Raw genomic sequence first — 16,942 nt, 5'->3', positions numbered from 1 at the left:
CCAGAGATTGTTGCTTTTTCTCTTGGGAGGTTATTTTGAGCTTTGGTCCCAGGAATATTCTATGGTTAATCAACTACTTCTCCACTGAATCTGTTTCTCACAGAGAGATATCCTTCTTGGTGTACTATTTTGTTTTGTTTTGTTTTGTATTGTATTATTTCATGTATTCATAATCATGTTTATACTTACATCTGTTATCTTATACATTAAATAAATAAATGAATAAATAAATAAATAAATACAAATAAATAAAATACAGCACTAGTATTGTAGGTTGCCTACAATTTCTCTGCTTACTAACACAATAAAAGCTTCCAATTTTTAAATAGCTTTCTACAATGTCAGCTTTGGGTCTTTTCCATCACTAGCAGTATAGTAGTTAAAGTTGTATTCATACGATAGATTTAGTGTAGTTATTGTAACCACGGTTTTCTGAGTGGACTAGAAAGCATCTGACTTTCTCCATAAGGGCTTTTCATGAAGCTGATACCAAAGATTGTGATCAAACTGAAAGTTTATTTCTTTCATACTGTGTAATACTTTTTGCCACAGAGGGCGTGGCTGACTTAATGAAAATAGAATGTTGGATTAAATAGAGTTTGGTGTAGCCTTCTCCAATACGGAGCCTTTTAAAAACTGGCCAGGAATTGTAGGAAAACTGACAGTTTCATATAGGGGAAAGCTTTAGTTTAAACTTATTCAAAGATTATGGAGAGAATTCTTTCCATAATGTACATACGTACATACATACATACATACATACATACATATTTTCTTACAACTAATACACATTCTCCATTCACTGGTAAAACAAATATGGTTATGTTTTACTGCTAAGTGTTGATTTATATCAAGGGTGTGCACTGTTGGCTTATATTAGCTGAAATTAGTTTAGCTGTGCTCTATGTTCTCCATGGCCAAACACCAGTCGTATCTCGGTATTTCTAATGCAGATCTGAATAATGGTATTATTATCAGCAATTAGTTGAGCTCACTCTCTTTTCCATTCACTCACTCCTTTTGTAACCCCTCTACTGATTATAATATGAAACCTTCTCCATGCTTAGGACCTAGCTGTAAATATAAACATGCACTTTTTATTTTATTTTATTTTTTGCATGAGAAAATTAAAACCACAAATTATTTCTTCCTTCTCTGGAATGGATTGTACTCATTGAGCCGGAAAAACAAAAGTTCCCATATTGGATTTAATGATTTCTCTCTCAAAGAGACCAAATCGGGTGAACCAATTTTCATTTTAATTGAAGTCGCCCATTCTATCTGCTATGTCACGAAAGAGTGTCATAGTGTATCTCATTATCAGTCATGGACTCCAGTTTCTGATCTTAAAAATAAGAGCAAATATAACAACTCTTATGACTTGTGCAAACAAAACAGCAGTCTAAATTTAATGCCGTATCATTCACATCTTGCTTCAAGTAGAAATCTAAATCTAGGGGAAATTCAAATCTCCCCAGGACAAAATCCTCTGCCTTAAGAGAAAAGTGATTTTATGCAGCAAAAGCTGAATAGTCACTTAGTGAAAAATTCATTGCCTTCAACTGAGGATCAAAGCAAATGAACCAACCAAATAACATTCATCCACCCTGTATTACAGAGCTCTACTGTCACAGCATCCACCTGTACAAGGTTTTTCTCATTTTTAAGGTTTCTACATTGTACATTGTATCGGTAACATACAATATAGGCAGAGGTGGGTTTCAGCAGGTTCTGACCAGTTCTGGAGAACTGGTAGCGGAAAATTTGAGTAGTTCGGAGAACCGGTAGTAAAAATTCTGACTGGCCCTGCCCCCATCTATTCTCTGCCTCCCAAGTCCCAGCTGATTGGGAGGAGATGGGGATTTTGTAGTAACCTTCTCCTGGATTGGGGAGGGAATGGAGATTTTACAGTATCCTTCCCCTGCCACACCCACCAAGCCATGCCAGGCCCACCAAGCCATACCACAGAATCAGTAGTAAAAAATTTTGAAACCCACCACTGAATATAGGATAGTAAAGAATCATACTCTATTTGTTGCACACATGCCCAAATCAACTAATGAAGTTTAAATAGTAGTCGTTAAAAACTGCAAAGAGGCCTGAAACAATGGACAAAGACAAATTCCTTGTGTATCCAATCACACTTGGCCAATAAAGAATTCTATTCTATTCTATTCTATTCTATTCTATTCTATTCTATTCTATTCTATTCATCTGGAGCCACTCAGACTTGAACTCCAGGCAGTGGCAGAGTTTGCCTGCAATACTGTATTCTAACTACTGTGCCACCACAGCTTTTCATGGACATGACTCCAGAGAGAAAAATAAGGTTCTTAACTTCAAATCCTGAAGAACTGATTGGAGCCCATAGTTTGGAACACTGTAGGTCAGTCTTTTATTGAAATAGTTCTGAAGACCATGCTGCATTTAGCTTATATGTCAGTTATCTGGAATCTATCGATGCTTTGGACAGGTACATGGTGCTGATTTCCTTATTTATTAAAACCGAAAGAGGAAATTTCTATCTCCGGTGACCTTGATATTTACATCAAGGCATTCTTCCTATGTGCCAGCATAGCGTTAGTTATCTTTATGAAACTTTTTACCTAGATATTTATTTTATTGATTATTAACTCCTATGCTGCCCATGTCATCAAGGTGACTCTAGGCAGCTTTCAGTCATACTGTCAACCTGCAAAATGACTTCAACTGGAACAATGCTCAATTCTGCTTTGCTTCTTGGTTGTCATTCAAAGGGGGGAGGGGTGAACTTAGGAATGTGGTGCCTCAGCTGGCTAGCCATAACATCTACCAGCTGGCATATGAACCAAGGTCATGTCATCGGACACCTATCAGAGCAGGGCAGGAACCTACAATTGGACAGATTGGCCCATGTGACCTGAGAGACTTAGAGGGGTGGGGAAATCCTATTCTTTTGACTATCCCTATGCACGGGAATAATTTAGAGGTAGCTTCATCTTTCCACATGCCAATATGTTGTATTGAATAAAGGGATTCTTGAACCTGAGCCAAGCTTCAGTCCTGACTTCCCAGAGTTCATTACTCAGAACCATGACACATACAATTAACACACCATATAAAACATTTAAACATTAAATAAGAACCATTTAAATTTCAGTTAAAATTCAATTAACTGATGGAAAAGATGGGAGCAAAGTATGCAAGGAAAAGAGGTAGGTTCCACCTAATCTAGTAACCACCTCCAACTGGCTTGATGCTCCAGTTCCCCCTTGGAGCATCAAGCCATCTGACAGAGCCAGATTTTCAAGCCCTTTCAGAAAGCCAAAAGGGATTATGAAGATCTCACCATTAGAATTTATTCAGTCCAAATTTCTATGATTAGCCCTTATCAAATAAAGATAGAATAGAATAGAATAGAATTCTTTATTGGCCAAGTGTGATTGGACCCACAAGGAATTTGTCTTGGTGCATACACGCTCAGTGTACATAAAAGAAAAGATACATTCATCAAGAATCATAAGGTACAACACTTAATGATAGTCATAGGGAACAGATAAGCAATCAAATCATATAAGGAAACAGTCAATAAAATTGTAAGGATACCAGCAACAAGGTTACAGTCATACAGTCATAAGTGGGAGGAGATGGGTGATAGGAATGATGAGAAGATTAATAGTAATACAGACTTAATAACTTGTCTGACAGTGTTGAGGGAATTATTTGTTTAGCAGAGTGATGGCATTCGGGAAAAAACTGTTCTTGTGTCTAGTTGTTCTGCTGTGCAGTGCTCTATAGCATCGTTTTGAGGGGAGGAGTTGCAACAGTTTATGTCCAGGATGCAAAAGGTCTGTAAATATGTTCACAGCCCTTGTGCAGTACACAGGTCCTCAATGGAAGGCAGGCTGGTAGCAATTGCTTTTTCTGCAGTTCTAATTATCCTCTGAAGTCTGTTTCTGTCTTGTTGGGTTGCAGAACCAAACCAGACAATTATAGAGGTGCAGATGACAGACACAATAATTCCTCAGATTTGGTTTGATTCATAAATAGAAACTATTCTTTATGGAATCCTTCATCATGCCTGTAATATAATGCATCCGGCAAGCCAGCATTTTATTAATAAACTTAAAATAATTAAGGGCCATTTTTCACACTATTAAAATGCTGTAGAAAAGGCAAGAACTGGTGTGAATTCTTTCAGTTCTTGAGGAAACTCTGGTGTGAAAAGTTACACTTTTGTGGTCTTTCTGAATAGGCTGAGGATAAATAAAATCTGGAAGTTCCATTGCTGTGAATTTATCATTTAGAAAGTTTTCTGTCTTTTTTTTTTTTTTTTTTTTTGAAAAGTGTCACCTTTTCTATGCAGCTGCTATATCTTTTTCTCTTACCGCTAGACATATTATCAATGTGGGTATTACCTAATTTTAAAACTAAATGCCGTAAACAACTAGTTTAAAAAACAGTAAAAAAACACTTTGGTTTTTATTCAAGAAATAGAACAAGAAGGAATTGTTTGATTTTTCTGTTTGAAAACTTTAGGGTATAATACACAGAAATATTATTTGTTTTATTGAAAAGCATTTTCAGATTCACACTGTTTAGCTGCATGTGCTTTTTTGTCACTCTGGGGAAAAAATAACTATATCAGGAATGGTTCAGATAATGGCTGCCATTTTAAATAGTGGTTTCTCACTGTGTTCCATTCAGTCATCTTTTAAATCAGTTTATTTATTTATTTATTTATTTATTTATTTATTTATTCGCATTTCTATACCGCCCTTCTCCTTTCGGACTCAGGGCGGTGAACAGCCGGATAAAAAACATCTATAACAAACATCACAATTAAAATAAGATTAAGATAATTTATAAATTTGGCTCATAATTTAAAATTTGTCAATTAAAATAAATATTAAAATTTTAAAAATTTTAAAACTAACCCTAAAATCAGGACAGACCAGCTAGTTGAAAAAAATGAGTTTTTAGGGCCCGACGAAAAATCCGGAGGTCGGAAATCACTCGTATCTCTGGGGGTAGATTGTTCCATAGGGTAGGTGCCACCACAGAGAAGGCTCTCCTCCTGGGGGTCGTCAGCCGGCATTGTCTGGCCGACGGCACCCTGAGGAGACCCTCTCTGTGGGAGCGAACCGGCCGGTGGGAGGCTATTGGTGGCAGAAGGCGGTCCCGTAAGTACCCTGGCCCTAAGCCATGGAGCGCTTTAAAGGTAATCACCAACACCTTGAAGCGCACCCGGAAGTCCACCGGAAGCCAATGCAGCTCGCGCAGGAGAGGAGTCACATGGGAGCGCCCCGTCACTCCCATAATCCCCCGCGCAGCCGCATTCTGCACCAGTTGGAGCCTCCGGGTGCACCCCAAGGGGAGCCCCATGTAGAGAGCGTTACAATAGTCCAGACGAGAAGTGACGAGTGCTTGAGTGACCGTGCGTAGGGAGTCCCGGTCCAGAAAGGGACGCAACTGGCGTATCAGGCGAACCTGACAAAAAGCCCTCCTGGCCACGGCTGTCATATGCCCTTCTAAGGACAGCCGCGCATCCAGGAGGACACCCAAGTTGCGGACCCTCTCTGTGGGGGCCAATGATTCGCCCCCAATAACCAGCGATGGCGTCAGCTGGCTATACCGGGACGCCGGCAGCCACAGCCACTCGGTCTTGGAAGGGTTGAGTCGAAGCCTGTTTCTCCCCATCCAGACCCGCACGGCCTCCAGGCACTGGGACATCACTTCCAAGGCATCATTGGGATGGTCTGGGGTGGAAATGTACAGCTGAGTGTCATCAGCGTACTGATGGAACTCCACCCCAAAACCACGGATGATCTCACCCAGCGGCTTCACATAAATGTTGAACAGGAGGGGCGAGAGGACCGACCCTTGCGGCACCCCACAAACAAGGCGCCTTGGGGTCGACCGCTGCCCCCCTGTCAACACAGATTGCGACCGGTCGGAGAGATAGGAGGAGAACCACCGCAAAACAGTGCCCCCCACTCCCAGTCCCTCCAGCCGGCGCAACATGATACCATGGTCGATGGTATCAAAAGCCGCTGAGAGGTCTAATAGGACCAGGATAGAGGAATAACCCCTATCCCGGGCCCTCCAGAGATCATCCACCAACGCGACCAATGCCGTTTCCGTGCTGTACCCAGGTCTGAAGCCGGACTGGAGCGGCTTAGAGTTTAATTAGGCTGTACACTCTGAAAATATGTTGATCTCAGAGGTGGGTTTCAGCAGATTCTGACCAGTTCTGGAAAACTGGTAGCGGAAATTTTGAATAGTTCGGAGAACCGGTAAATATCACCTCTGACTGGCTCCACCCCATCTATACTCTGCCTCCCAAGTCCCAGCTGATCGGGAGGAAATGGGGATTTTGCAATAACCTTCCCCTGGAGTGGTGAGGGAATGGAGATTTTACAGTATCCTTCTCCTGCCACACTCACCAAGCCATGCCCATCAAGCCATGCCACGCCCACCAAGCCATACCCACAGAATTGGTAGTAAAAATTTTGAAACCCACCACTGTAGACCACTTCAAAATGGTCTACAGTTAGGCTTAGCCCAAGCTGGCTGGAAGGTGTTGCTAAATAAAAAATGTATTTATTCTGGTTTAGTTGCAATATGGAAAGGAGAATATGTTACCAATTGCTGCTCCTGACAGAGCAAGTTCATTACTAATTAAGTGGCTACAGACACCAATCTCTTACACCCTAACATTTCACTCCTCAAAAAGTGATTTTTGAAGGATTCTAATGGAAGGTTACTTTTCAGTTCAGTACAAAGTGTTTTGGGGGGTTCCCCCCTCCCCCAGTTTTAATTGTAGGACAGATCTCAAGTACTATGAGATAGGAGGAAACATATCAATATTTTTATGGAGAGTTTCAGTAATCCAGGTCATGGTTGTCTTAAAGGTGCTTTTTCCAAAAGGCAATTTGTCTTTCTTTGTTTTTCCTTGAAGACATTTCACTTCTCATCCAAGATGTTTCATTGGTTCCTGCAGGATGCTGGAGGGGAGGAGGATTGAAAGATTAGTTCTGACAGAATGGTGTGTGTATGTGTGTGTGGAAGGCTCATATGTTTTTGCAGCCATCTGGTGTTAGCACTCTCCCTGAGAGCCATTGAAGCCATTTAGGGGTTTATCTGTGCCCTCAGAGTCACCTGAATCACAATGCAAATGGGTCAGAGGTGGGATTCAAAATTTTTAGCAACCAGTTCTCTGCCTGGTTGCTGGGTGGGTGTGGGCATGGTGGGCATGGCCTACTTGGCCCCCTGCACCATCGGAGGGGGGTATTTTTGCCCTCCACAGGCTCCAGAGGCTTTCCTCAAGCCTCTGGGAGGGTAAAAACGGCCTCCCCGAGCTCCAGAGGCCCTCCGGAGGCTGGAAACAGATTTGTTTCCGGACTTCCGGTAGGCCCATTTTTCGTCCTCCTCAGGCTCTGGAGGCTTTCCTCGAGCCTCCAGGAGGGTGAAAACAGCCTCCCCTAGGCTCCGGAGGCCCTCCAGAGGCCGGAAACAGGCCCATTTCCAGACTTTTGGAACTTCTGGGAGGCCCATTTTCCAACCTCCCAGAGCCTCCGTGCAGGCGCTTCATTTACCTGGCGTCCAAAATGGGCCATGTGGAGACTCCTGGGAGGGGAGGAGAGGGATGGGCGGGGTCAGCCAGTCCTTGCAACTACTGGTTCGGTGAATCAGATTAAAATTAACATCCAATTCACGCAAACTGGTCCGAACCAGCTGAATCCCACCCCTGAAATGGGTGTAGAATCTTCACTCAAATGACTTTAAGCCTAAAGTGGGACTAGAGTTCATGGTCTCCTGGTTTCTAAATAAAAACAAATATGATAAAATATCATGAATTGAATCAAAATTTTGTTATGCTTGAGCAGATCCATGTCAATAGAGCTTCATCCAATTAGAATTATTTTATGGGAATAGTTTAAGTACTTATGTTGGTAGTAACATACCAAGTAAACATCAATAGGAATAAGATAAAAAAATCTATGAGCAAGTAGGTCTTTTTTGTCTTACTCTATCCTATGTGAGTAATGTTTTGGATGACATAAGAAAAATTGGTTTACAATAAAAGTGGGATAAAATAAAACTGCAGATCTGAAAGGACTGAATTAAAACCAGAGTTATTGTTGAGTTCTTGTGGAATTTTGCTGCTTACAGTATTGTGGGTTTGTGAAAATCTGTTGAAATTACTACCTATTTCAGTTAATAAAAAGGTAATGCCAAATCTCTAATAAATGACAATTAGGCACCTCTAATATCAATATTATACAATACCTTCAGTCTATGAAATTGTGGGACAGAAATTCTACACCATAAACTCTCTACTATAGAGTCTATAGCAGTAGTGGGATTCAGCCAGTTCACACCACTTCAAGAGAACCAGTTGTTAACTTTCTGAGCAGTTTGGTGAACTGGTGAAATCATTAGGGCAGAGAACCGGTTGTTAAATTATTTGAATCTCACCACTGGTCTATAGTGCAACTATGTGTTGGTCATCCTGATCTTGTCAGTTGGATTAGTACTGAAAGTGAATACTCAGAGGCAAAGCCGCATTTGAAAAGCTTATAGTAACACTAAATTCAGAATTCTCTTGGGGACTTGTCTATAAGGCATTTCTAAAATTTGGTTCAAAAACTGAACAATTCAAAGATTGTATGCTTTAATGCCTGTAGAATGTAGATGTGGAACAACGGGAATACCAATGAAAGGTAAATATTATGTTCACTGCAAATATTATGCTCAATACAAGATTTTCTCTCTTTCTGCCTCTGTCTGTTGGATAGCATCAATGTTTGTCAAATAGATAATTTATATTATTAAAAAATAGCCTGCTGGAAATACAATAATCAGGTTCAATATATTTTTTCCACCTTTAGAAACAATATCATCAAACTCAATAATTCTGGAGATGATTGATTGATTGATGATTGATTACAGAATAAAGCAAATTTTAAATATCAACTTTTCTTTCCTGTCACCTATTTTTTTCTGTTAAGCATTGTCTAGCTTTCTATTCCCACAAACTATTAAAGGTTGTCTTTGCATATGATAACAGTTGCTAGGATACATTTTTTTTTTTTACTGGAAAATACACTTAATTGCTTCTTTATATCACAATCTTAAATTTGGGTTTATGTTATATGGAGCTTTAATGTATTATATCTGATTTATGATTAAGGACAAGGCTTGCCTAATCTGATTATATGATAACTCTTATCACATTGGCCACCTCTGCTAATGGCTGTTGATTTGATTAAAACAAACATTTTAAAGTGCTGTACTGATTTAATCTTTAGTACTAATTTCACATTACTTTGAATGTTTTTATTCAGTTTTATGTAACTAATGGTCCCCCCCCCCCCGTTTTCTCTTTTTTTCTTTGTTGTAGTTTCAAACATGTGAGATAAAATATTAGGTTACTTATGAGCACAAATATTAAGGAAAACAGCAATTGCAACTAGAGAAATGTTAAGAATTTTTTTTAAAAAATAATCCTTCCTTTTCATTCAAATTAAAGTTAAATGTCATCTGTCTTTGCATATTTCGGATGAGAGTGGAAAACAGGAAGATCCAAAGTGCTTAATCTTCTGTTCATTCTTGTTTTAAAAAATAAATCCTCTTGTTCAGGTGGAGTTAGAAGATGAGTAGTTCTTTTATTTGCCAAGAGAGTATCCATGACCTGCTAGGTTAGCCTTTCAGAGATATTTCCTTACCAGATTTCTGAATGCCTTTAGCAGTGATAGAACTTCTAATGCTGCCTTCACTGGAAAAGTTGGGATATGTTCAGATGTGGAACTATATGGCACAGTCAAACATCAGCACAGGAAATGTATTATATCACAAACTCTTCTATGATTTATAATATTTATATCATAGAATGTTTTTCAATTCTGCAGCAGAGGTGGGTTTCAGCAGGTTCTAACCAGTTCTGGAGAACCAGAAGCGGAAATTTTGAGTAGTTCAGAGAACCAATAAATACCACCTCTGACTGGCCCCGTCCCCATCTATTCTCTGCCTCCCGAGTCCCATCTGTTTGGGAGGAAATGGGGATTTTGCAGTAACCTTCCCCTGGAGTGTGGAGGGAATGGAGATTTTATAATATCCTTCCCCTGGAGTGTGGAGAGAATGGAGATTTTACAATATCCTTCCCCTACCATGCCCACCAAACCATGCCCACCACGCCATGCCCGGTAGTAAAAAATTTTGAAACCAACCACTGTTCTGCAGGAGTAATGGGTCCCAAATTTTAGACACATTCTGTAAATTAGCCCATATAAGGTACCTTGGTTAAAAAAATGTTCTATGATATACCATTTCGCTCAGTTAAAGATTATGGAAACAAGAGATTTAGTATCTATGGAGATTCTCAGTCATCCAGGTCATGGTTTTCCCAAAGGTGCTTTTTCAGGAGGCAACTGGACTTTTTGGTTATTCTTTGAGGATGTTTCACTTCTCATCCAAGAAGCTTCTTCAGCTGAAGAAGCTTCTTGGATGAAAAGTGAAATGTCCTCAAAGAAAAACCAGAAAGTGCAGTTGCCTCCTGAAAAAGCACCTTTGGGACAAGAGGTTTAGTAGGATAGAGATTTGGTTCTGCATATGTAGGTCTACCATATCTGAGTTTCAATGATGATCATTAGATGGGTGAAAACAATATAACATCCTGTAACATTTTGCTTCCATTTAATGATTTGTCTGTAGTTCTGTTCCTCTAGTAATAGTAACAGGATGACAGAGTTGGAAGGGACCTTGGAGGTCTTCTAGTCCAGCCCCATGCTCAAGCACGAGACCCTGTTGCCAGCATTCCAAGTAATGCACCCATAGAAAGCAGAACTCTGAGGCAGGCAGATCCATTAAAGAACAATTTAATGTATACATCATATTGGCATGACTGGTGAAAGCCGACTCTGAAATTCCTGCAGCTTTCACCTAATTAAAAAGTAAAAGTTCCCCCTTTCCCCCAAGTCACTAGTCACACTCTCCAATCAAGGTGCTGGCTGGTTGCTTGGTTACGTCACTCCTCCTCTGGCCAGCTACATGTTCGAATGTCCTTGGTTTCCACAGGAAACTTTTTTGTTTTGGCTACAAAACCCCATCTAGCTATTTTCCCTCTCCCTGTCCCTTCTTCTGCTTTGTGGCAACCCTGAAGCCTCCAAGATGGCCTCAGCCAGGTCCACTTCAGGGTTGACATCTATACCGTTCCAGAAAGTGGCTGTCCAGTCTCTTCTTAAATGCCTCCAGTGATAGAGTACCAACAACTTCTGAAGGTAAGCCATTTAGCGAAATGCAACCTTTCATTCTGTGCTCAAGATTTGAATGCTTCCCAGTCAGCAACAGTGAAACAAGCACAGCACATAAGCAGTAACATTTTTGGTTCATATTTTCATGTTTCCATTTCTTATGAAACTTGTATGGTATACAATGAGATGTTAGCCTCTGCATCCAGTGTGATGGATTAGTGTGTTCTGATCTAGGCTTCCTGAGACAGTAAAAAGCACACAATTAGTCCCAAAAACCCTCTTTTTATTTCAATAGCTATGAATTCTGTTCATTCCCAGGCTGTGATGAGTCACAAATAGTTTGTAAAGAGTCCAATAGAAGTCTGTCACAGTCCTTCAGGATAAGGCTGATAAGCACCCACCTTTATCTCCCTTGACATGTGGCCAAAGACCTAATTGGCAATTAGCTTTGCAAGACCACATGGAGCACAGAGTCAAAACAGAGCTTCAGAATTTAAACTGACCAGCACAAACAAAGTTGCTTCCTGCAAAGGCTCACATGCCTTTGCTCCTCCTTTATGTCAATTATCTCCAAGCCTTACTCCCAAGTCACCCCTTTTATAGAAATTGTTCTTGCCTTCTGGCAGCTCTGTGCATGCACACACTGGGAACAGACTCCCCCTGTTCCTCTGCCTCACTGACGTCAGACTCTGGAGGCTCCGGAGTCAGCACATGACTGCCAGATGGCCCTGGCCCTATCTCTGCCTCCGATGCAGAGCCCTTGTCTAAGCCTTCCCCAGACTCCAGGACTGGCCTATGTTCGTCCCCAGCCTCCTCACTGTCCAACTCTGCTGCGAGCTCTGCAGGTTGCCGGTGGACCACAAGAAGTGATTACAGCTTCTAATAGGACTCATGGAACTTAGGTTCAAGTCTCCATTCAGTAGTACTTTAGCTACCTAGTCTACCTCAAGAGATTATTGCACAAATAAATTGAACTGAGCTGAAAATTGAGGGGAGCCTGTTTGGTATAGTGTTTAGGCCACCAGGCTAAAAACCAGGAGACCATGAGTTCTACTCTCACCTTAGGTACACTAATTAAGCGACCTTGAGCCAGTCATTTTCTCTCTCAGCCCTAGAAAGGAAATAATGGCAAGCCACTTCTGAAAACTTGCCAAGAGCACTTCAGGGAGTTGCCAGGAATCAACAAGAACAAGAACTTGCCAGAATATTCATGACTGGGAAGACATGGTAATAAGGTCAGCCAATGAATAGGCATAGCAACTAAGTCAGCCAATTGGGAGCTGAGACAGACTGGAACCAAGGTGTGTCTTAGTCTGCAGCTTCTGAGTCTGTAAAGAGAAACTGAAACCAGTGTGTGTTAACCTCTGAGTTGTGATGCTGTGTGTGTAAACTTGTCCGCAGATCTGAGCTGAAATGAAACTGTGAATTTGTTGTTGGTATTGTAAATTTACTTCATGTATTACTGTGTATATAAAGAAGTTAATGAATCAGTTATTTGTGTGTGCTTCTGGATTTAATTTCTGCACAAAACTCTGACAGAACTCAAAGGCACTTAAAAATGATGAAAAAGAGAGCATTTTAACTGCCATAATTTGGATGCCTACATAAATAGAGGATTGGGTTAAATGATATAAATAGCTGCTTCTAACTCTATGATTTTTGGCCAGTAAGCTCTTGGAGGAAAGGCAGAATATCAGTACAAAAAGATTCCCAGGTTCTCTTGGGATGACTGTAATATGGTTGGCTTGGCATACTGGCAAGATCCTCCAAGTGAGGATGATTGTTTTCAGGAGATATTTGGCATCATATATAGGAGCATCCGTTCATATGATTACTTACGCACATTTGAGATATAGTGGGAAATAATGACTTGATGTTCTCATTGGAAATGTGATGGCTTTCAGATGGAGTGCAAATCTGAATATTAAATATGGCTTAAGCTTTGCTTCTTTGGTTTTCTGTTCCCTCCCAGGTTCTTAGGATGCATTGTTTTAGTATTCAGGTAGTCCTGCACAGTATAAATCATTTTTCCCTTGATGGAAAAATAACAAATTAATCTACTTCTACCACTGCAGTCTAAAAAAATGAGGAGTTCATGCAATGAATCATACATCATCGTCATTATCATCATCGCTCCATATCAGTCCATTGCAGAGTGAAGGATTCTTTAGAGAAGGTCATGAAGAATAACTTACCCCACTGCCCAATGCTTATTGGTAAATTAACGTTTTTTAGTTCCCAGTCAAGGTTGAGAGAGCCTAAGAGAGTTCTGGAATCTGTGTTGACTCACTCCGAATCTAGCATCTTAATGATTGCATCACATTGGTTCTCACATATGTGTGCACATGTTAATCAATTAACTCAAGTTTAGAGAAGCATATACATTTGGAGAATGGAATGGCATGGTGGCCTAGAGGTGAAGATGCTTGCCTCCCACTCAGAAGGTTGAGAGTTCAATTCTAGGTAGCGATAAATGTTTCTCTATCAGGGCACAAAGAGAAAATATCCGATGTGAACACCGCGTAGGCATCAGGAAGGGCATCCGGCCAGTAAATACTCAGTTCCATTTAGTCACCCCGACTCCACCTGGATAAAAAGGGATTACAGGGTCATAAAAAGAATATATTTCTTTGGAGAACATTTATGGTCCAAAGAATAATAAAAAGCATTGACTTCAGTGCGATTTCTCAATCATTTTTTCCCAAACCAGAATCCTTCAGATATTTTGGATCAACAACTGAGAGAATAGTGTACTGTCGGAAGGTGATACGCTTTGGAGTATGACACATGAGGATGTGAAGCAAGGGTGAAATCCAAATTTTTTCCATACCGGTTCTGTGGGCGTGGCTTGGTGGGCGTGGCAGGGGAAGGATACTGCAAAATCTCCCACTCCAGGGAAAGGATACTGCAAAATCCCCATTCCCTCCCACACCTGGGGGAAGGATATTGCAAAATCTCCATTTCCACCCCACTCTGGGGCCAGCCAGAGGTGGTATTTGCTGGTTTTCCAAACTACTCAAAATTTCCGCTACCGGTTTTCTGAGCTGCTCAAAATTTCCACTACCAGTTCTCCAGAACCTGTTAGAACCTGCTGGATTTCACCCCTGATATGAAGTAGCAATGAAATGCCTGAAATTTTATTGAAAGAAAATCTTGGAAATAAAACTCTTAAAACATTCATGGCATTAAATAAAACATTTTTTTAAAATTAAAATTCAGCTAGCCTAACTGGCCATGAAAACTGTGGCTTAAAAAAACGAAACAACTTTTGTTTTGCAGGGTTTATCCGGTGTCCTAGAAGAGATTTCTCATTGCCTCAAATGACTAAACAGTTGAAAAACAATCTGCCTGAGACAGGGATGCAACCCTGAACATCAGGGTTGAAAAATGGCTTTTGAACTTCTTTTGTTTGTCCCACAGAAATCCCCTGAAATATAATGTAGTAAATATGTACTAAATATAATATACATAATGCTTTGGCCCACTTTTTGGGGGGCGGGGGGGGGGCAAGAGGGAGGATTGATTGCAATACCAGTTTCTTGTTTACAAGCTAAGAATAGAATTCAGCCCAGACTAAAATGGTTCTAATTGTATAGTAATTGTGCTCGGGTTTTAATTGCAAGGAGCTTAATTGCAGAAGGGCTAAACTGCACTCCTCTGCAAAATAATAATAATAATAATTTTGAATAGCTGATGCAGATCTCTGTGCAGTATGGGATACTTAATCCAGGTGGGTATTTCTGCTTTCTGAAGCTTGAAAAGCTGTCTGTAAATATCTATAGATTTTAACCTGCTCAATGGACTTTCTTCTCCATGGACGTTCCCGTTTTTCTATTTTGGACTTTTGGAGAAAGTAAGGCTTTTGGTCTTGGAATAATTCATTACTGATTCTTTCACTGTACAAGAATGTGTAAGTGATGTCAAGGCTCTTTTGAAGCCAATGGGAGTCAATGGCAGAATTATTGCTTCATCAGCATATAGTCAGAGGTTGATATGTCTGTGGACTAATTTAGGTGGATGAAAAGCCTTTTCTTCCTCCTTTTTTCCTTTTTTTTCTATTTCACATCTTTTTCTTTGAATGTACTTCTCATTATATATGGGAAATATTTTAATAACTTTTTTTTTAAAAAAGATAATAATTTATCATTATAAGTGATCCTACAACTTCAAAACCTCTTGGTCACTGACTAAAGTAGGGAATGGTTTTGGAATTGAGTTTAAAAAGGCAACGACAAAGTATTTTTATCAAATAAGAAAATGAGGGTTGCATTGAGATACAGATATTTATGAAACCTATGGGTGATGCCAACAGATTTTTGACAGGAATATCATTTGGAATTCTACAAACTTTTCTTATTGTTCAGGATTCAATCTGAGTCGGTCAACAGGACCAGAGGCTTTATCTTCCAAGTTTTCAGACTTGTGCTAGAGCCCATCTTCAGGGAGCTTCTTTCTAGAAGAGTTCTGTGTGTGGCATTTATATCAGGGGTGAAATGCTACCAGTTCAGACAGGTTCGGATGAACTGGCAATAAAAAATGCTATCGGTTCAGGAGAACCGGTATTTCTGACGATCAGTTGGGTGATGATCAGCTGTGACACGTGATTTATATTAGCTAGAATCATCAGATTTCCTGCTTTCTAGCTAATCTAAATCACTTGGCACAGCGGATTCCCCCCCCCCCCCCGGTTCTACTTACCTTTGCAGACTTGGAAGGCTTCAAAAAGTTCCTTTTCTAGCGCTGTGCGGGTGCACGTCAAGCGGGCATGTGCCAGTGGTGAAATTCAAATTGTTTTACTACCAGTTCTGTGGGTGTGGCTTGGTGGGCATGGTGTGGCTTGGTGGACATGGCATTGTGGGCATGGCAGGGGAAGGATACTGCAAAATCCCCATTCCCTCCCCACTCTGGGGCCAGCCAGAGGTGGTATTTGCCGGTTCTCTGAACTACTCAAAATTTCCGCTACTGGTTCTCCAGAACCTGTCAGAACCTGCTGGATTTCACTCCTGGCATGCGCCCAAAGCGCGCATTCACAGAACTGATAGCAGACTTCAGAGGATTTCATCCCTGATTTACATGGTGCCTGTTGTATATCTTCCTATTTTGCCTGCAGTCTGAAATAATCCAGTTTTAGAAATTCTATATAAAACAAATTGCATAAATGGATTTCTAGATTTGGAATGTGGATTTAAATACATTGATACAAATTTGGTGAGGAAATTTAAAATCTCTCAGATAAACACTTTTTCAAGGGTTCACCAATAAATAGTAATTATGAAAATCAACTGACTTTCCTGATACCACTTTATCTGTCATGCTGGACATTTATTAGCTCTTTCACCCAACTCAGCTGTAGGAAAAAAAAAAAAAGATGCTTTGGATCTTCTTGTTCAGAATACAGCACTTCACAAACCTTGCCCCACAGGAGTAGTTGTGCAACCACGCAAATTTGCACAATGTAATAGAAATCACCTTATGAAACTAATAAAACCAAACCACTAGGTAATAAGAAGTTTAATAGGAAAATGGGAAATAATGGAGGATACAATCACACGCAGGCATTTGAAATAACTCAATAGTCACACCAGCTAAACTGGTTGTTTATTATTTCCTGGAATAATTTGTTGGATTTGAGCAGATGTTCAGTGCAGAGAGAAGGGCTGGAGACAATTCATCTGGGCCTTCTATATTTTATAAAAGATGAGGAATGA

This window comes from Pantherophis guttatus, chromosome 6, assembly GCF_059756535.1.
Source record: "Pantherophis guttatus breed Tessera chromosome 6, ASM5975653v1, whole genome shotgun sequence".
Lineage (NCBI taxonomy): Eukaryota > Metazoa > Chordata > Lepidosauria > Squamata > Colubridae > Pantherophis > Pantherophis guttatus.
This window is presented reverse-complemented; position numbering follows the sequence as displayed.